Genomic DNA, 22562 nt, shown 5'->3' with positions numbered 1-22562 from the left:
TGGAACAGCCTGCCCAGGGAGGTGGTGGAGTCGCCATCCCTGGAGGTATTTAAGAAACGTGTAGACATGGCACTTCAGGGCATGCTCTAGTGCCCGAGATTGTTGGTTGTATCTGTTTGTGGGTGGGGTGGGGCGGGGTGTGGTTGTGGGCGTTTGTTTTGGTTTGGTTTTGGTGTTGGTGTTCTGGGATTTTTTGGATAGTTTTTTTGTTGGTGGTGGTTTTGGGGGTTTTTGGGGTTGTTTTTTTGTTTGTTTGTTTGTTGGACTCGATGATCTCAAAGGTCCCATCCAACCAAAAATATTCTGTGATTCTGTGAATAGGATAGGATAGGATAGGATAGGATAAGATCATTTCAGTTGGAAGGAACCTACAATGATCATCTAGTCCAACTTCCTGACCAGTTCAGAGCTAACCAAAAGTTAAAGCATGTTGTTAAGGACATTGTCCAAATGCCTCTTAAACACTGACAGGCTTGAGACATTCACCACCTCTCTAGGAAGCCTGCTCCAGTGTATGACCACCCTCCCGGTAAAGAAATGCTTCCTAATGTCGAGTTTAAACCTCCCCTGGTGCAGCTTTGCATCATTCCCACATGTCCTATCACCGGATCCCAGGGAAAAGAGCTCAGCACCTCCCTCTCCATTCACCTCCTCAGGAAGCTGTAGAGAGCAATGAGGTTGCCCCTAAGCCTTCTTTTCTCCAAACCCGAAGTCCTTACCCGCTCCTTAAAGGACATGCCTTCCAGCCCTTTCACCAGCTTTGTTGCCCTTCTCTGAATGCATTCAAGGACCTTCATATCCTTCTTAAACTGTGGGGCCCAGAACTGCATACAGTACTCAAGGTGAGGCTGCACCAACACTGAATACAGTGGGATAATCACCTCTTTTGACTGGCTGGTTATACTGTGTTTGATGCAACCTAGTATACACATCCAACCTATGATCAGGGCAAGCCCTCAGACAGCTACTCTGTGGTGCCCTTCATGAGCAGCCTGCTCTCCATACCCACTGGCTACGTGCTGGCTCAGCATCAGGAGGTGAGCAGGCTGCACCATCCTCTTTCCTTCTAGAGGAAACCCTGGCATGTGACAGACTGATGCTCTAAAAAGATGGACCTCTGATGGGAAGAAATGGGGGTCTGGTACTGAACACCCACAGTAGACGTGTCTTCCCCACAGTCAGTGCATCCCAAAATGACCACGGGACACATCTCTGCTTCACAGTCCAGACCCAAGCAATTCCTCCAGCCCGCAGCTACCAAAAGCCTACCCCAGCCAGACCCAGATCAGCCTCAGATCACTCACTTCAGCAACCCAGGGTCCAACTCTTATCAGCCTCTCCCATCCTTCACACCCACATCCACCCCTGCAAAAAAGGGAAAGCTGGAGGGAATGCCTGTATTTTCATAAACCCAGAGAACCACAGAGACTTCTCTCTTGCTTTATCCACATACAGAAGAGTTACACCCTTCTGTCTTCCCCACTTCATTAAAATGTTGAAAATCAACCTTTCCAAGAACATATCTAGGCCCAGCACAAAGTTTCATTAATCTATAAAATTAATTCTAATGTACTGGAAGTTTGAAGAGAGAAAGTAATAACATGAATGCAGGACAGTGAGCTCTCCTGCTTATTGGCTCAATCCACCCTGGGAGGCAATCTTCCAAAATACTTGGCACTACAACTTGCTTTCTGGACCTTTATCCTTAAGCCTACAGGCCACACTTTACTGCAATGCCTGAGGTTCAACACATCTTCCATTCAGATTCTTCCATCGCTTACCACGACAATTTTTTTAATTTTTTAATTTAGGAAAATACTGTGTGGTGTTTGTAACATTGCAGCCTTCTCCTGCAAGGGTGACATGCCTGCAAGGGAACATGCCACCTCATTTTCCACGAACAGGACCTCCAGCAATTGCTACCTTCAAAGAAATTTATTTAACATTTTTTTAGATATAAAAAACATAGATCTGCCCAGTTTACCACTGAACTTTGTACTGCTCTGACTCCTGAAGTAGTAAGAAATACACCACTAATCTCCTTTAGAGCTATTTCTAATATACTGCAGACTCACTTCCATTTACAGTGTATAAATACACTTTTATTTGTAAGCAGCTACATTTTAAAAATATACTCAAATACTGACTACTGTCCAAAATGTTCATGCCCCAAGTTCCTTAAAACACCTTGAAGACTTGTATTTGGATACTCTTCCTAGTCAAAGGAACTGTTAAGTTGTACATAATGAAATCTATCTCCCAAAGATCTGCTCTACCTATTTAGAATAGAATCACAGAATCATAGAATCATCTACGTTGGAAGAGATCTTTAAGATCATCGAGTCCAACCATCAACCTAACACTGCCAAGTCCACCACTAAACCATGTCCCCAAGCATCACTCCTACCGGTCTTTTAAATACCTTCAGGGATGGCGATTCTACCACTTCCCTGGGCAGCCTATTCCAGTGTTTGATAACCCTTTTCATGAAGGATCCCAATCTAAACGTCCCCTGGTGCAACTTGAACCCATCTCCTCTTGTCCTATTGCTTGTTACTTAGAAGAAATTTCTTTACACACTAAATACATGAATTTTGTAAACTACCCATTTGCGTGTCAAGCAGGAGCCTGAAAAAGCACACATACAATAAGTATTCAACTCACAGATGCACAGGTTTAATGAAAAAACCTCATTATTTAAAGGCAGCAAAGTTAAACCAAACCCGTGGATGTGGTTTATTTCCTCAACTGATGTATTTAGTTAGGAATACCCACATGGAGTTTCATGCAGCTCCAACTAAACCTGCTTTAACTGAAGGTGACCTGGCAGCACTGCATCATTAAGTGGAAGAAAGTCACCAGCTGCCCAGGTATCTCAATGGTGGCAGAAAAGAGCACGTACGGGCTGAGGCAGCCCTGGTCCACCCCTTTTTTTGCTTGCTGTCAGATTTACTCCATCCTTGGAGCTACGCCCAGGCAGAAGTTGGGGCTGTCATAGAATCATAGAATGGTTAGAGCTGGAGGGGACCTTAAAGATCATCAAGTTCCAACCCCCCTGCCATGGGCAGGGACACCTCCCACTAGACCAGGTTCCTCAAAGCCCCATCCAGCCTGGCATTGAACACTTCCAGGGATGGGGCATCCACAACTTCCCTGGGCAACCTGTTCCAGTGCCTCACCATCCTCACAGTGAAGAAATTCTTCCTCATATCTAATCTAAATCTCCCCTCTTGCAGTTAAGAACTGTTACCCGTCATCCTATCGCTACACTCCCTGATAAAGAGTCCCTCCCCATCTCTCCTGTAGGCCCCCTTTAAGTACTGGAAGACTGCTGTAAGGTCTCCCCGGAGCCTTCTTTTCTCCAGGCTGAACAACCCCAGCTCTCTCAGTCTGGCCTCATAGGGGAGGTGCTCCAGCCCTCTGATCATCTCTGTTGCCCTCCTCTGGACCCACTCCAACAGGCTCATGTCCTTCCTGTGCTGAGGACGCTGGACGCAGCACTCCAGGTGGGGTCTCACCAGAGTAGAAGTGCAGAATCACCTCCCGAGACCTGCTGGCCACACTTATTTTGATGCAGCCCAGGATGCGGTTGGCTTTCTGGGCCGCCAGCACACACTGCCAGCTCATGTTGAGCTTCTCGTCCACCAACACCCCAAAGTCCTTCTCCTCAGGGCTGCTCTCCAGCCGTTCTCTGCCCAACCTGTACCTGTGCTTGGGATTGCCCTGACCCCATCCGCAGGGCCCACTCGGTTCGGGGTGGCACCGCCGTGACTGGAGGGTGGCGGCCGGCGGCAGAGGCCCTGCTCCCCCTCACACCCCTTCCCACCGAGCTGGGGGCCAGAGGGGGAAAACCGGCGTTTCACCCCCCGGGCTGTGCCCGCAGGCCAGGCCCGGGCCCGGCGGGGTGCCGCGGGAGCCGGCCGAGCAGGGCCGGGCCTGCGGGAGGCCCAAGCCGGGCTCCATCTCCCAGCCAAAACCTCCGGCGGCGCTTCGGAGAGCGGCCTCCCTCCCCCGCTCCCTCCCGCCTTCCCCTCAGGAGAGGCCCCGCCGAGCGCTTCCCTCTCCTCACCCTCCTGCCCCGCAACGGCTGCCCGGCCCGGCGGGGCGGGGGAGAAGCGGGGGGAGCCGCTCCGCTCACCTCAGGCTGCTCGGCGGAGCGCGGTTCTTCGCCGTCGGGCGCGGAGGGGCGGCGGGGCTGCAGCGGCTCCCCGCCCCCGACCCGGGCGGTTACTGGTGCGTGCCGCGGAGGGAGGCAGCTCCCCTCCTCCTCCTCCTCCTCTTTCTCCTCCTCCTGGCCTCCTCCGTCCTCATCCCCCTGCGCCTCCCGCCTCCCCGAGGCGGCGGAGGATGAGCCGGGACGGCGGGCGGGGAGGGGGGCGGAGGGGGGGCGCTGGGGGCCGAGGGACTGCAGCGAGTGTCGTGTTAACTACCGTGGCGGGGGTGGCTCTGCCATGAGTGTTTTCCTGAAGTGTGCCGCAACAAGAGGACACCAAGTTCCCCGGAGAGGGTATAAGGCGGGAGCAGGCTTTCCTGCAGGTGTCTTAGGTGGGGAGGTTGGGTTCCATGAAAATGCGCACCGTGCCGTGCACCTGGAACCCGTACCACGGCTGCAGGTTACATCGGGTCCTCCCAGTGTTCTTCCTCTTCCCTTCAAGGTTTAAAATTGTGATTTTTGCCAAAATAAATCATTTGTGGCAAGGAGGAAAATTTCATAGAATCATGGAATGGTTAGAGTCGGAAGGGACCTTAAAGATCATCAAGTTCCAACGCCCCTGCCATGGGCAGGGACACCTCCCACCAGACCAGGTTGCTCAAAGCCCCATCCAGCCTGGCCTTGAACACTGCCAGGGATTGGGCATCCACAACTTCTCTGGGCAACCTGTTCCAGTGCCTCACCACCCTCAGAGTGAATTTTTTTTTCCTGATATCTCATCTAAATCTACCCTCTTCCAGTTTGAAGCCATTACCTCTCATCCTATCACTACACAGTCATGTAAAAAGTCCCTCCCCATCTCTCCTGTAGGCCCCCTTTTAGGTACTGGAAGGCCGCTATAAGGTCTCCCTGGAGCCTTCTCCAGGCTGAACAACCCCAGCTCTCTCAGCCTGTCTCCATGGGAGAGGTGCTTCAGCCCTCTGATCATCTTCATGGCCCTCCCCTGGACCCAAAAATAGTTTAGGTCTATAGGACTATTCAAATAGTTTGCATTTAATATAAAATATGCCATCAAATTCAGCAGAGGAGATGACCGTTGCACATTACAACACCTAATCTTCATTGAGGAGTTCCATTTGGTCAGGGAGACACCATTTTTTTCCAAAGTACACAGACAATAACCCCTGGAAAACTTTTGGCTCTCAACATGCCTGCTGAGAGACTTACCAACATGCCAACTTTCCATCCTGAACCACAAATTGTTTTTGCAGCTGTGTCGATGTGGGCACACATGCTGAGTACAACAGATTTAAGAAATAAGTAATTATTTGGATGCTCCAGTCTTTCATGTCCTGAGGGTACTTCAGTGTGCTCCAGTCACTAATGGACATTCAATCCATAGGATCAGGCTAGAGCTAGTCTGAAGGAAAACCTGCACACGTGAAATATGGATGCCAGGTCCTCAGTACTGACTTTTGCTTCTGCAGATCTGCTCCTGTTGTGCTACTAAAGCAAGCATTGCCAGAGGAAGATGGGGATATAGAGGCTTTAGTGTGGTAAACCTTAATTAACACTAATAATGGAGAGAGGATTTTGAAAACTAGGAATGCGGCAGTCACAGCCTCTATGAGTCAGGCCTAGAGGCAAATATGCAATACAAGTTGATGAGTACATTATGTGAATGGCTGGAGCACTCACTTAGAAAGCAAAATGTGCAAGTGTGGTCCCTTCTGTGACCAAGAAGTTTTATACTCCATGCCCTTCTTAAAATGTCCAAACGGGAACACCATAGTCTTTTCGGCATGCCTTCTAAGGATCTCTTGCTGAAGCTGTATTATATATCAAAGTAAATGTTAAAATGTTGGAAGTTCTCGTTAGTTGATGAGGGGAGGTGTGTATGAAGAAACACTTGGATCTTGGTCACTTAATCTAGTATCTGTTTAATATAAAATACAAAATCAGCCCTTGGAACAAGAGCTAGAACTAAGTTGCCTCTTCTGTGAGGGCAGGGCCATCACCCTGTCTGCTAGACAGAGTCTCATTCTTTCCCTCTTCCTTCCTTCCAGAGCTTGATTAATCTTTAATTACTTGCTGTAAGTGGTACAGCCTCACTTGGCAAGAGCGGGTATTCTATAACCCACATTAGTGCCCAGTTCCTCCCTCCTCATACCATATAGCTTCGTGACAAAAGTACTCTCCTAAAACATGCATGGATTTACTAGGAGAGGACCAAAAGCCTTTTAGCTTTTCCTCATACCTTGATGCCGGAGGTTTAGGACAGACAGCAGTCTGGCTGGAGCAGACAGGTGATTACTCTTCATGCACAAACAGGCAGTGGTGCCCAACCACCATAAATCCAATGTGTATCTCATCTGCCAAGGAATGTTTCAGCTGACACCCTGTGAATTGCTGTCTTGAGAGACGGTAAACTTTCTCCATTGGCTTTCTTCTGAAGTTCAGTAATTGCCACATTGTGAGAACCCAACAGAAAAACAGGATGTCTCAAAGCTCGCTTGCTGCAAGATATCTGCCACTGAGTACATGGTATGACAACAAAGGAGGTACGTCCTTGGTTCTCAGAACAACCATATCTTGTTTACCCCAAGAAACTCATCTGCCATGCAGGGCCCAGCACTGCCCAGGGGGCAGAGGCAAGGGGGGCTCACACCTCGACCGTGTCGGACAATAATTGGATGAGCACAAGCAACTGTCACGTTGATTGGTCAAACTATAAGTTGACAGGGACTATAAATTACCATTGCACCCACTGCAAATGGGACCCTCACCACCATCGACCCTCACCATCATCACAACTTGAGAGACCTGAGAATCAAGGATCAACATCTCGTTGCTGGTGACTGTTCTTGCTGTGCTCCATAATACTGCTTCTCTTTTCCTTCTTTCCTATACTTCTGCCTTTGTTCTATCGCCATCCAGTGTCATTTTAAGGTAATAATAGTAAAGTTAGAGTAAACGGCATTTGACCTCGTTTGTGTCTTAATCGCACCCTCAGAATCATTACAAACCCCTCCCGGACCAACAATCAGACCGGGACCTAACACCTTGCTGCCGTAGTTGGCAGGATTCCATGGCGTGTGAGTGCTGTTTTTATTATTTGTATTTATGTGTATTGGAGAAGCGCTGAAATATTTGTGAATATATGTGTGTGCCTCTTGGGGACATAAGGGGGTAGGAATTTGTGTTGAAATTTTTGAATTTGTGTTTATTGACTGTTAGTGTGTGACGTGCGTCCTCCCCGAGGTGACTGCCCCCGATCTTAGTTGAGAACCCAATTTTAGCTTGACTTTTGTTGAGAAAATATGGGTGAGAGCCTCTCACTCCCTTCAGGGTGAGATGTGTTGTATGGTTTTTTTGAGAAACATAATGTGTGCCCTTCAGTACCGGGTTGCGATTGGGCATGAGATAATTGGCATGATTTGCAGAGTGTCACCAATCGAATCAGTGCCTTACACAAGAATGCTAGACTTTGGTCTGGCAAAGGGAAATCTGTTGTCTGCGCCATGCTGGGTGCTAGTCTAGTGGCAGCTGTAGAAGCTTGGGATCAGCGATGCAGTGTCCAAATTATACAGTCTCTGCAGACCCTGGTACAATCTTTACAAGGGCAAGTGGCGGAGTTAAAGGGGCAATTAGATCAAGAGCGAGCTCAAGCGAGTTGTTTGCAGTCCGCCCTTAAAGAACAACTCCTTTTGGATGGGAAGAGAGATCAAGATACTTGTCTGTCTTCTCCGAGGGAAGAAAATCCCTTATACCCTAGCACGGAATTAGGCGAAGCGAAAGTTAGATTGGATGAGGTGGCAGCCCCTCCTTGTTCGCTCAGGCCTCTTATTGAAACGGAGTATGAGTTTGACAATGATCGAAATGTTCCCCCACAAGTTACCATCGCGGAAGTGTCTTACACCACTATGGAATGGGCTAAACTAAAGAAAGAATTTAGCCATACTCCTAGGGAGTCGGAGACAGAGTATGTGTGGAGAGTGTCGTTGTCGGGTGGAGATCAGATACCGTTGAGTGAAAAGGAAGCCGAAGGATATTGGGGCCCTGGAGTGTTTTTAACTACTGGCGGTCACCGTGCTCCTTGGTCCCTAACCCAGAGGACAGCCCATTGGGCTGGAGGTCTTAATCCTTTAGAATGAGGAGACCCCCTTGCTATCACTGGGTTGGTGATCCACTATCCATCAGTTAGTGGAAAATGTTCAAAAGGTGGCTTGCCTGCAAATGATATATAACTGTGAGCTTAGACCCTGACAAGAATCCTCCATGATGATGCCAGTAGACCCCAAATGGACGACTCTGTTAATAAAGGGACTTTTGAATCTTTGAAACCGATCGGTATACAGCTGCAAGGAACCATCAGAGCAGCACCCCAAGGCCAGAGAGTTGCCGCAGCCCAGGAAGAAAGAGCAGCCCCCAATCGTAGAGATCCAAACTGAAGGGTATGGACATGGGGAGAAGTCGCCCAAGAATTAATTAACTATGGGTGAAAATACAATCCTGTTAGTGCCCCCTCTGCCAAACCAGACTCAAAAGGGTTAAGACGGACGGAGTTAAAAACTCCCTGGCAGCCAGACCAAGAGAAAAAAAAAATCCCTCACCAAGCCGTGGCAGGGGGTGGGGAAAGGGACATACCAAACAAGCGAAATGAGCAATGCGCATTGTGGGCTATGGGATGGCGGAAAGTCATTCCCCGGGGTCTGATGGATGGGTTACCGACTGACACGCTAGAAAAACTGGTTAAGGGGTGGCCCGAGAAACCTGTAATTTCAGGCTGGAGGGTAAGCGGCCCTACTCCGAATGCTCCGCCGCCTCCCCTTTTAGATCTCTCCGACGCGAATCTGCCGATGCCGGCGAGGAAACTAACTCCTTTGCTTCCCGATGGGAAGGGGGCGGGCAGGAGGGTGCAGGGGGCAGAGGATGGGTGCACATTAGACAGCTCACTATGAATCAGCGAGGCGATCTTACCATTACCTGTTTTGTAGGACCTAAGCAAATCCCAATAACATTTTGGGTAGATACTGGAGCTCAAATTTCAACCTTAAAAACTGAGGATGTGTCTATGCTACTATCCGGGAGCAAGCTCACCCTATTATGGCACCTACCGATGTCAAGGATATGTTTTTTATGGTCCCTTTGCAACCTGAGGACCAGGATTGTTTTGCTTTTACCTGGGAAGGGCAGCAGTTTACTTTTACACGGCTCCCTCAAGGGTACAAGCATTCTCCCACATTAGCTCACCGTGCTTTAGCAAAAGGATTGGAACTAATCCCAACAGAAGAAGGAGTTAGAACTTGCCAATACATAGGTGATGTGCTAATAGGAGGAAATCAGATAGAAAAGGTTCAGAAAACACAAAATGACATTATCGTCCATCTGGAGAACTTAGGATTAAGGATTCCACCTGAAAAGGTCCAGACTCCCTCTAATGAGGTGAAATTTTTAGGAATTTGGTGGAAAGGAGGAATGACATGTATTCCTAAAGACACCCTTACCCACACTAGACCAGATAGAAAATGCCCAAATCAAAGAAAGAGTTACAGCATGCATTAGGATTGCTTGTGTGTTGGAGAAAGCATATCCCAGACTTTTCTATCATTGCCAGACCTTTGTATGATTTCCTGAGAAAAGGCGTGTCTTGGGACCGGACCCCTGTTCACGAAGAAGCTCTGCAGCTTTTAGTATTTGATGCAGCTAATCATCGGGCCCTTGGCCCTGTACACTCTACGGACCCCTTGCAAATTGAGTGGGGATTTGCTCAGCCCGGACGGTCGACGCACTTTTGGCAAAAAGGCCCTGAAGGCCCCCCTCATCCTATCGGGTTTTACTGTCGCAGCTTCAAGGACGCCGAGAAACGATAACACAGCATGGGAAAAAGGACTGTTTGTAGTTAGCTTGGCCTTGGGAGAAGCAGAGCGCACCATCCCCCAACAGCCAATAGTGCTCAGAGGCCCTTTCAAGGTAATTAACGCTGCTTTAGATGGAACCCCCTCCTCCCCCAGACAGGGTGGCACAAAGAGCTTTGGTAGGGAAACGGTATGCACAAATAGAACATTGTTGGGACATTTTTAAGGTGTCTGAAAGTGCTACCAAGAATTTAGTTATTCAAGGGGAAGTAATCCCAGATTGGGAGGACAATACCCCCCCCTCCTGTTGTGCAGGTAGCCCCCCCCCCCCCGTTCTCAGAACAGCTGCAAAATGTCTGGTTTACAGACGCCTCTGCTAAGCGAGAAGGCAAGACTTGGAAATACCGTGCAGTTGCATTACAGATAAAAACCAACCAGAAAATAGTCACTGAAGGAGAAGGCAGTGCTCAATTAGGAGAATTAGTGGCTGTGTGGAGTGTTTTTCAGCATGAGGCTCAATCTACGTCTCCTGTCTATATCTACACTGATTCTTTCGCTGTCTTTAAAGGGTGCACTGAGTGTCTCCCATTTTGGGAACAGAATGGGTGGGAAGTTAATAGAATACCTGTGTGGCAAATGGAATAGTGGAACGTACTAATGGCCTTCTCAAATGATTCCTTAAACCCCATGAATCAGAGTGGGACAAACGCCCTTCGGAAACTGTTGCACATGTTAACAGTCAGTGGGGGTTGAACAGGCGCCCGAAAATTACAGCCTTTAGCCCACAAGCCCCCACCGTAGTCCCAGCAACCTCTGGCCCAGATCATCCCAGTAAACCTTCACATTACCCTGGACAACCAGTGCTGGTGGAACTACCTACTATAGGAGCAGTTCCTCTAGTATTAAGTATACCCCTTAACAAACATGCTTGGATTGCGAAAGACGCCCTAGGCAAAGAACACAAAATTAATACTAGATGGATTGTCCCATGTTTTTAATAATTGTAAACCTGGTTCTTGCTTTGAACCAAGGACGGTCTTTTCTTCTTTTTGTTTTTCAGGAATAGTTCGAAGATTGCACTGTAAGCTGCACCAAAGATACACGTAGGCCTCAATGCTTCAATCCTTTGCATTTTATTGGTAACAATTGCTTTGCTTATGTTTTTAGGAAGTATTGTATATCACCACGGAAACGGTTTTGGGCAACCTTACTCTTCACCCTTAATTTTTGGGGAAGCTGTAGTCTCCCAGATGTTAATGAATGGAAAAATGAGTTTGTGACTTTAGGCAACTCTGTAGCCCATGCGTTCAACCTCACTAATTGTTGGGTGTGTGGAGGACCACTTGGTCTGAAGAGCTGGCCGTGGACCTCGGTCCCTGTTTCCCCTAAATGGGTAGTGAGCAAATACAGTGAAGTCAAAAAGAACATCTATTGGGAAAAGGAAAGTTTACCATCTCCTTGTCTAGTACAATATCCAGCCAAAGGCCAATATTGTCTGAACCGCACTCAACCAGGTGGTACTTTTGTAGGGATCAGCACCTGTAATTGGACCTTCACATATGGGAACCACATGCCTCCTCCTAATGGCCTTTTTGTGGCATCCACAAAGCAATATAGCCTCACTGATAAAGGCCCTCGATGGGCTTGGGTGAATGAATCAGGGCATGTGAAGCTATTTTCCGGCTTCTGGTCTCCGGTAAATTTGACCCTTCACACAAACTATTAGTACAAACGAGAAGCAAAAATCATCTGCGATTGGAGGAATGACACAGGTGCTTGGTATTGCCATGTTATATATAGACCCAGTCGTTCCAGTCCATGGCAGAATTTTCCACTCCTCACTCCTTTAGGGATGAGCAATTCAACGTATTTTCAGGTGCCTTATACTCCTACTGGTTTATTTGAAAATGGTGCCAGAGCACTAAAAGGCCACTATTGGATCTGTGGACACCACACATATAAAATGCTACCAGCAAATTGGAAAGGAACATGTTATGTTGGAGTAATCCACCCATTGTTTTTCCTCCTTTCCGAAAATGGTGGTAAAGATTTAAGTGTTAAACTGTACGATGACCTTACACGGAACAAGCGATCTATTGACACCAGTCGGACATCTGGAAGCACTCAAAAACTGGGAAAAGATGACTGGCCTCCCCAACGAATCATCGAACATTATGGGCCAGCCACCTGGAACCCTAATGAGTTAATTAGTTGTGCTCGAGAACCCATCCATAACCTAAACCGCATAATTCACCTTCAAGCTGTTTTAGAAATCATTACTAATGAAACTGCTCGAGCCCTAGATCTATTGGCAGACCGGGCCACACAAATGCGAACCGCAATTTTGAAACACTGCATGGTTCTCGCCTACCTGCTGGCTGAAGAAGGAGGTGTCTGTGGTAAATTGAATAACTCAAATTGTTGCTTAAAAATTGATAATAACGGCCAAGTTGTCAAAGAAATAACTCCTGGAATAAGAAAGTTAGCCCATGTCCCTGGTCAAACCTGGAAAGACTGGGAAATTGATCCCTTTTCCTGGCTTCCAGGAGGTCCATGGGTCAAACGAATCTTGTTCTACTTGCTGTGTGGAATTCTGATGCTTTTACTCTTACCATGTATAATTCCCTGTTTAATACAATTGATTCAACGTGTAGTACAAAACGTGCAATTTGTATCTACCATCTCCCCTAATGGCATGAAGTATGTATGGGCCGTCCAAGACCTGCTTCTGTGCCTGTGGATATTGTGTGATTTCTTGCCTAACTTTCTGTCTTATACTATCCACTCCTGACCAACCATGGGTCCTGAAGAACTCGTAAGCGACCTTTGAGCCACGGGGTGGATGTGAGAACCCAACAGAAAAACAGGATGTCTCAAAGCCACCTGTGTACATGATATGACAACAAAGGAGGTACGTCCTTGGTTCTCAGAACAACCATATCTCGGTTACCCCAAGAAAATCGTCTGCCATGCAGGGCCCAGCACCGCACAGGGGTCAGAGGCACAGCGACCGTGTCGGACAATAATTGGATGAGCACAGGCAACTGTCACATTGATTGGTTAAACTACGAGTCAACAAGGTCTATAAATTACCATTGCACCCCACTGCAAATGGGACCCTCACCACCATCGACCCTCGCCATCGTCACGACTTGAGAGACCTGAGAATCGCAGATCAATGGGATGCTGTTGACTCCAGAGGACCATCAAGACATCAGTGGACCTAACATCTTGTTGCGGGGGCCTATTCTTGCTTCGCTCCGTAATGCTGCTTCACTTTTCCTTCTTTCCTATACTTCTGCCTGTGTTCTATCGCCATCCAGTGTCATTTTAAGGTAATAATAGTAAAGTTAGAGTAAACGGCATTTGACCTCGTTTGTGTCTTAATCGCACCCTCGGAATCATTACGAACCCCTCCCAGACCAACAATCAGACCGGGATCTAACACATTTAACAGATGTACTGTGAGAACACGTGGGATATGCTCCTCTGGTGAAGTAGCTTAAGGTATGCCCAGCTTGGGCACACCATGAAGCACCAAAAAAGACGCTCAGAAGCTCATTTCTTGAAGACATGGTGCTTTGGGCATTTTCAGCCAAGGTGTTGTATTTTTTGCTTGAGGTGCCTAGGAGGCAGTGAAATACTAGCTTCTCCAGTTAGCTACTGACATTTATTTTACAGTAATAGATGATAGCTGAATGGGAATTTTAGGAATCTAAATTTGCACTGAGACACTTAAGACTTTTTCTAGAGTCCTAACTCAAAGCCTTTTCTTCCCCTTGCATTGTTTCATTCATGCCAGCCTACTGCAGGGAATGGTTTAAATAAAGATCATTCCCACTTTGTAGTCCAAGTTTATCAAATAATGTTAAATCTACACTACTTCTTAAGTCCTCTACTTAATGTAGAGGATTCTGGCAATTAAAATAGTCCTCTAGAGGTGGTTTGTGTGCGTGATGGTGTTATGAAATTATTATGAAACTATGATCTGTTTTTCTAGGAGGATTTTCCATGTTCTGTTGACACAGTGCAATGATGAATATGGGGCGGGGGGGAGGGATTTGGGTAGAATTCAAGAAAAAGGAGTAGGGAAGAACTGAGGTTTCTAGGAAGTAGAAAGATTTTTATGGAAAGCTGGTGAGAAGAGCTAAGGAAGAATTAACATGGGATGAGGAAAGTGAGTTAAAGTGTGAGAAGTAAACCTAGGGTATTGATTGGAGCAAGGTATTTGTGAGGCTTATAGAGGGTACCTGCAACTGGAGAACACAAAAAAAAGAGAGAATATTCTGATTGTGGGATGAAATACAATGGCATCTTGGCCATGGCCATTTGGGAAATGTCCTGGGTAGCAGGGCTGTCAAGGCACAGCATGGGCCGCCTGCTCTCCATGGGGTGTCAGGGCAGGACCCGGCAGCCATGGCCCATTCCACCACCCCAGCCAGGAGCAGGGCAGCTGGGGGCACCAGGGGCAGCCCCAGCCCTGGGTAATGAGCACCTCCATGGGGACGGGGACAGGGACGAGCTGAAGCTTGGCAAGGCGCATGGCTGGGCAGGGCAGGGCTACGGGGACTGGTGACTGACCCTTCTGCAGTGTTGCTGGGGCAGGGGCTGAGGACCCCAGGGGAGATGACACGGGATCTTGGGCCCTGGGCAGGTGGGGGGAGGCCGGGCAGGGACAGCTAGGCCTGGGGGTGCCCCTGGGGCACTGAGGCAATGCCTTAAGTGAAAAAATTGTTTGCGTGTTTTGTGGAATGGAGGAGGATGCCGTACATGTTCTACAAGATGTTTTAATTTTGAGAGGGCAGTGGAAAAAACTTGTCTTGGGAACTGAGAAATAGACTCTTCAGTACTCTTGCTCCTACAGCACTCTGAGTGACGCATACTAGCGTCATTACCAGCAATCATTAACTCTGGGTGGAAAGTTGACTTGAGTAGCATGGTATAATAATGAGTCTAGCCAGATTCTCAGTTTATTTAATCTTTTTCTTCCTGCCAATCCCCTCCATGGCGTATTTTTCAATTTTAATGCCTATAATACTTCCATCCGTTCAATCTTTCCATCACGTAGTTTACCTGAGGAAATCATTTAAATATATATTTTTTTCACAGGAAAACAAAGCATTTAAAAGAAATGAAAGATAGGATGAGCCCCTCTCCTGTCTCCTTTGCGCCACCTCCTTCATTCCAACATAGACCACCAGCTGTGATTAAGCAGTTTGAAGACACACTGCCCCGTGTAGTTTAACAAATTTCATTTTCAAGTTTGGGTACTTCAGACTCTTCTCCCAACTAAATCTTCTTCTTTTATTCAAATAAAGCAGTTTCTCTTAAAGGTTTACCTTCACGTAACAAGTCTAGCTGGATTTTACTGAGACGGCCACGCAGTTCATTTAACTTCCTTTCCCCCAAACACGGAGGGAATTCCACTTAACTCTAAAGAAATGTCTGTAAACTCACTGATTGTGAGTTTTATCTACTTTACACATAGATACTATTGTAATAGTGTCCCATCTGTCTTATTTGTGGTGGACACCTTAGTCATATACCAAGAACAGCATCACAAAGCTTTTTCACTTCTTGGGTGAGCGTAACCCGAAATTTCTGTCTTGTTTCTGATGACTTTTTGCTTTCCTGTTAACTTCTTTCCCAGTATGTGAACAATAAGGTAATTACAGGTACCATATTTTTAGCACAGTGATGCTTTCTTGACCATTCAAGCTCCTTTCTTCACAACTTTCATATGGCCAAGAGTCTTGAGGGCATGCACTTTGTACTTCTGCGTGATGAGGAGAAGGTGAAGGCTGCAGGCAGGACCTCAGCCAGGACAACTGTGACTCCCCTTGGCTCTGGCCATTCCTTTGCCAAGCAGAGTTTGTCTGGGAGCCTCTGTGGATACTCAGCAGAGCAACTCAGGTGATGTCAGCCTCAGGCTGGATCACTGTCTGCTGTAACTCAGCAGCCCTCATGCCCCAGAGCCCTGTCATTGAGCTTGGCATGCAGCGCTGAAACAGCAATCCTATCTCCACTGCTTCCAGATGGTCTCTGCAGCTCCAGGCAGGGTAGATATCCCTCTTCCAACCCATCGGGTTCAGCCAGTGAGCTCCATCCGGCCAAACTCAGGTTTGTATTCAGAATTGGAGAAGAGAAGGCTGAGGGGGGATCTGATCAACACCTATGAATACTTAAAGGGTGGGTGTCAAGAGGAAGGGGCCAGTCTTTTTTCAGTGGTGCCCAGTGACAGGACAAGAGGAGATGGGCACAAACTGGAACATAAGAAGTTCCACCTAAACATGAGGAGGAATTTCTTTACTTTGAGGATGGCAGAGCACTGGAACAGGCTGCCCAGAGGGAAGTCTCCATCTCTGGAGACATTTGAAACCCGCCTGGACACATTCCTGTGTAACCTGCTGTAGGTGGACCTGCTCTGGCAGGGGGGTTGGACTAGATGATCTCCAGAGGTCCCTTCCAACCCCACATCTTTCTGTGATTCTGTAATAACATCCCATTGTCTGACAAGTGGTATTTAACTCTTTGATATTTAGAAACTGTTGGTATAATTGGAGCAATAGGATGGTCAGTGAACACTGAAAGCAAATCAAGGACTTAATTTTTAACACTTAGCAATCTCTAGTTGAATTTTTAATAGCACACATTAGATATTTGTTCTTTCTCTAGGAGCTACATTGTAGTTTTACACTGACTGGAACGCAATCATTTTTGTGGGCAAGAAATAAACTGTACAAAAAAGGGAAATGAACCACCAGCTCTCAGAACCTCAGTCACAAAGCATACAGGGACAACCTGTTTCCCCTCTCCTTTATGTCCTGGTTTGAGTGACACAGGACTAATTTACCTTCTAATGCTTGGGAAAACTGCACTTTTAGAAGACTCTAGTGTCTGAATTTGTGAAAATATTTATTTATAGCCAGCTAGGCTATGTGGGATTCAAAGTCTCAATGTTTTTGAGCCTCGACAGGTGCAGGGATGAGGAGCAGCAAGACCTGGGCACTTGGCCCAAGCTGTCCAACAGGATCATTGCATACCATGAACGTCACATTCAATATAAATGAGAAAGTTTGGTGAGGATTTTCTCCTCTTCTATGATGGCTGCGATCCTGAGAACTTCTTGCCCCGGTGCCGGACCCCTGAGCCCTTCCCTTCCTTGCAAAGCCACAGGGCTCACAGTGTCTGACATTTGCTGTCCCTGCTGGGAGCGCACTGCTTCCTGCTGACAGCATTGGCTGAGTATAATCCTCGTATATTTTATATTAGTATCAGGATCAATACTGGTTCTTTAGTATTATTGTTAATTGTTTAGTCTTAGCCTATTAAATCTATTTATATTTCAAGCCTTGTGTTTCCTTGTTTTCCCTGATTCCCCTTCCTGGGTGGGGAGGGTTCATCGGGTGATTAGAATAATTGTCTAAATGACAATAAAATTGTTATGGGTTTCTCAAACCATAACACTTTTTTTTTCCCCAAAAATGTTGTCAATCCTGATACTCAAAATTTAAGGCATCCTTAGGACTTCGTGCCCCTTCAGGACTTTTCAGAGTCCCGGATTCAGCAAAACTCTTAATTTGTGAAAACAGGGAAATGAAGAGTTAATCAACATACTGGCCACTCTGCAGGATGTACACAAGCTCTTTGTTGTCTTCCTTGGGTTGCACTTGTCTGCTGATTGCTATATGGAATGGCAAAAAGAATTAGCTGGAGCAAATCTGTGAGTGTGAAGAGCAGCAATGTGTGTATATATAGGTCATCTCTGCTTGGCCTCTGGATATGTGGTCACCAGACAGATGCAGGATGCCTCATTTCCTCAGGCCATCATTGCTGCATCAGCAAGGTGAATTTTATTGCCTTTTTGGACTGTTAGCAGTTAGAGGATAAACAAAGTCTGCTAGTTCAAAGGCGGGTGCGTAAAAGAGGATGCTAGATGGTATCACATGGCTATGGCTTACATGCTTGTAAAAACGTGCATGAGGTGTATTCCTTTGCCAAATGTCTTGAATAATTGCTTGAGAGATACAGGAAATTCCCACTTAGGACAGAAGAGCATGGAGGTGTCTGCTAGAGCAGACAGAGGTAAGGTTGCACACATACACACTTCCACTTCGTAGTCAAAATTCTTGGAAGTGGGAAATTTGCTGACCTTGGTGTTTTGGCAGAACATAAGGTAGGAATGAACACCTTCAGTGATGGCACAATACTTTGTTGATGATGTTTTTCACTTTTTTTTTTAAATCAAAGAGATGTTCGAGAGGAACAAACAGCTTGGAGTCACTGTGTAGGTTTGAAACTCGGAACTAAGCCGAGAAAAGTATTTGTTAGAAATGATACGTAATCCAAAACCAGTTTCAGGGAAATCAAAACTAGTTATGAAAGTAAGTTGAATTTCATAAATTACTTCAATTAAAAAAAAAAAAAAAAAAGAGGAGAGTTCATTAATGTTAGCATTTTCTGTATATTTTTAAAACAGAGTGCTTTCTTTCAGAAATACCAAAATATTTTAAATTTTGACGCAAAGGAATTTGAGAGCAGGATTTTTATTTTAAAATGTTTTATGCCTTAAAAAATGAAAATAAATATTTTAAAAGAAGTGTGCTTTCATAATAAATGTCATATTTTACTTTTACTCCCTCATCCTAAAAAAAGGGATTTTCTCTCTTAAATCAAAATACTTGAAAAAAACCCACTGTTTGGATTGAATTATTTAAAATTTAAGTTAGGTTTGAATTTGAACTGTTTCTCGATTTTTTCTGGTTCAGATAAAAACCCCAACATAGCTCCTTCTTGTCTACCTCTAATTGAGACGCTATAATGTCAGTGTGAAGCATAAAATGGGGTTCCTAATATCCTCCTCCCTGTTTGACACTTCATTATACCAGAAGTTCAAGTTAGGCAGGAGAAAGTGGATGTATTTTGAGATGTTTGAAGTTTGTTGTTGGTGAGAAAAGCTGCAGACATAATTTTCCCCATTAAAAGAAATGTAAAATAAATTTAAGTGTAAGGAAACACTGATGTCTAATTTCCCTTTTCCAAGTTCTGTCCTACATATAACTCAGCCCTGGTGATAAATTAACTAGTGATACAGCATAGTGAATAAAGCAGACTCAAGGACCTGTATTACAACAAGCTAAACATAAATGAGACCAAATGGTCTACATAAAGCTTACTTATAGCAGTGTAAGTAGCAGGTAATAGCTAGTATATTTACATAGCATCTAAACACAGAGAACTATAGCATCATAGCACAGGGAGCTAAATAATTCCACACCAGAAACATGCTTCTCCCATTACAGGTATGATGAAGATATACATGAGGAACTTTGTCAGGATAATATGGAGGGGAAAGCATTAAAAGAGGCTAGCCTTGCCCTAAAGTAGCCTGGTCCCTCACACTTCAAGTCCATGGACAAAGATAAACTTTTCCAAGTGCAAGTTTAGAGCACGTAAATTAAGTGCTTGTGCTGAACTGCAGTTTGCAGGAGCCTTTCTACATCCATTTACTGCAAAAGGAGCCCAGAAAAATAAATTTCCCTAAAGCTCTCTCTTATAAATACCAATGCAAATGTGAAATGACCAAAAGATGTGGCTACACAAACAACAATCTCATGTTAACCAGATGTATGCTACCATTTCATTTAGCTCCAACACATCTAAGTTCCTGATAGGGATGTACATGGATGAGAATAAAAACAGTTGTAAGGTGTGAGAGACCTCTCATAAGAAGCAGCCCTGAGAATAGTATCTCTGTGTTATGACGCTCTCTCAGCTCCTGCTTTATTTTATACTAGACTGAGCTGCAACGTAACAGCCTGCTGTACTGCTTCTTTTCCTGTATCAGGAAACTGATTTATTTGGGTGGTTTTGGAAACAAGATTATTAATTAAAGCGTATTGCCAAGCACACTGGCTCACAGGTAATAAGCATGTCCTTCCGCTACCTTCTGTGTTGTCACATCTAATCCAGACTTTTTACTGTATGGTGTTATATCTAGCAGGTTTCTTGGTTAATAAATGGAAACTACAGATTTAACTTATCTCCACCATATGACACCACATTCAGTTCACAGTCCCTATTAAAAACAATGAGTTGCTTCAAGAGTCATTCTTTGCTAATTACCGCCGTCTGCTGTTACTATATGTATTACCAACAGTAACTAGGAGAAAATTCCTTGGCTTACTTGCTTTTTGACTGCTTTGAACATTACTGCAGTCTTTGCCGTCTGCTCTCGCACTCCAAAGACTGCTGAAGAAACTTGTTTCTGATCCCAATCTAATTTTGATTAATCCCTTTGAAAGACTTTTTGCATTACAGCTGTATTGCTTTGCTGTTTTTTGAATTCCAAAGCAAAATGTTGGCATGTCATATAGAATCATGGAACCATTTAGGTTGGAAAAGACCCTTAAGATCATCGAGTCAAAACACATTTGTTCTTTAAAGTCTTTCTCCTCTTCTGCGTTGTCTGCTTCTGAAATTGCACAAGGGAACATGTGTTAAAAAACTTTTTTCTCACAGGTTTATACTAAATTATATATGTTTGGGGATCTATGATAATCAAGAATGGTCCTTCATGGTTTATGGTCTCTTTCAAGAATTACTGTGTAATTCTGTGTACCTGGTGGCATTTCTAGTACAGAGTGACAATGATAAATGTTTTCTCTTTGAGCAGATCATTTTGTAGTGCTGGTGTTACCCACTGTTCCTTACGTTACTGTGTCAGCCTGAAATATTGACCTTGGCTCAGTATTTCAGAGCCAAGGTCAAGGACCAAGGGCTTGTCAAGCACCTGCTCAAAATGGTACTTGACACTTTGATCATACTACTTTCATCTTGCTTCAAGGGATTTGATGCTTGAACCTTTACACTTGGGATTCCAGTATGAGGTACTGAGTTTTCTACAGATTGTCTTCTCCTAATCTTGTTATTAAGGTCCCATTAAGCATATCATCATCCTTACTACTATTTTCAGTCATCTTAGAGGGCTGGAGGTGTAAATTCCCTTTCATATTCATTTCATCTGTCTTTGGTCTAATACTTTTTTCCTCGGGTAAAATCAGAGGAATTCATTTACTGTAGCAGCAATTGCATTCTGCTCAGTTCAGTTCTCAGCTTTCATATTTCGTCTTATCCATAATGCTACACAGTTGTCCTGTTCTTCTTCATGCTGACAACTTTAGAATGTCATCAATTATTCATTTCACATCTATCACTTCTTATATTATTTTGAGTTCTTATTTCTGAATATATTCTGCAGGTCAAATTTCAAGGTGATACCTTCGAAGCATCATCTTCCAAATGAAACGTTGAGCAGGGAACTTACTTTTTTTCAGTCTGATCTTTCAAGAAAGCTTTTAAATTATATCATCTGGGGTGAAAAAGGTAATGGGACTGTACCTGCAGAATGAAATAAGAAATTTCTGTGGTGGCCAAATCAGACTTCAAGCCTGAAGTTTTTCACTTTCTTGGCAGATTTTCCCAGATGACGGTATTTTTTTTTTAATATATTGATGGGGTATAATATATAATCTGCCCCTAATAAGTTTATCCAACACCACTAGGCAAGTAATTTGAAATTGTAACTAGGCATATACAAGATTAGTTTTTCTGTGGTAGCTAAGAATAGATTGTATTTTCATTATGAAAAAAAGGGGAAAAAATCTGCAAAAATACGTGTTAGATTGCAGGCTTTCAGTTTACAAATCCAATACAAACTTCTAGCATTAAAGTACTGGGATCCACCAAGTCGTATCACCAATTTTTCTGCAGTCTGGTAAATTCCCCACTACTTTTTTTGGCATGCCTGTAGGTAATCATACAGTTACGGCCACGCTGTCTTGGCTTTGCTGTCAGTGGAAAACAGGATTGTGTCCCGGGGACAATCAAGCAGAGCTCGAAATTGCACTTGCCTTCCTCTGCTCCATGGCTAGGTCCCACACAGATGAAGAACGAGGAGCAATATACTTCTGACATACTGCCCGATTTTTTTTCGAGTCGTCCACAGATACTGACCTCGAAGAATAAAGGATAGCAACAACCATCACATCTCAAAAGGTGGCCCTTTATATCGACAGTGTTAAATTCACTCCATTAGCCCCGACGCCAGCCACCTGCCCAGGGGCAACAGGCCCACATGCCCCTCCAGGCCTGCCAGCACCCTCAGAGGGGCTGAACCCGGGCCTGAAGCGAAGCCCTCCCCGACCCAGACGAGCAGGCAAAGCGACACGAGATAAAACACAGAGGCAGGTGGGGACTCTCTGGGTTTAGCTTTCTGCTGGAGGTCCGAGATCCGCCTCCACCAGCCCGCGCCGCCATCTCCAGTGCGGGCACACCGCTGTGGGCGCCGGCGTCGCTCCGCCTTCCTGCGCATGAGCACGCGCAACCTCAGTCAGGGCGCCCGCCCTACCGCGCAGGCGCGGGGCCGCGCCCCCTCTTCCCTTTCCCAGCTCTCTCGCTTGGGCGTGGCCCGGCGCTGCGCCGCTTCCACGTTCGACGAGCGCGCGCGGCGGGGCCAATCAGAGGCGCCCACGACCCAGCCCGGAGAAGTT

At 45.6% G+C, this 22562-nt stretch overlaps 1 protein-coding gene and 1 pseudogene across 1 annotated transcript in view; one reads left to right on the top strand and one right to left on the bottom strand.

The window, feature by feature from the left end:
- Nucleotides 1–4204, bottom strand: part of DZIP1 (DAZ interacting zinc finger protein 1) — a 45774-nt gene extending 41570 nt beyond the window's left edge. The window contains exon 1 of the mRNA XM_074153603.1: nt 4139–4204. The gene's annotated coding sequence lies outside the window, so the exon portion shown is untranslated. The remainder of the gene's footprint in view (nt 1–4138) is intronic.
- Nucleotides 4205–6699: 2495 nt separating this feature from the next.
- Nucleotides 6700–9114, top strand: LOC141465968 (uncharacterized; annotated as a pseudogene).
- Nucleotides 9115–22562: the final 13448 nt, after the last annotated feature.

Source organism: Numenius arquata, chromosome 1 (genome assembly GCF_964106895.1).
Source record: "Numenius arquata chromosome 1, bNumArq3.hap1.1, whole genome shotgun sequence".
In the NCBI taxonomy this organism is placed as follows: Eukaryota; Metazoa; Chordata; class Aves; order Charadriiformes; family Scolopacidae; genus Numenius; species Numenius arquata.
Note: the sequence above shows the minus strand (reverse complement) of the source record. Positions and strands in the feature narration are given on the sequence as shown.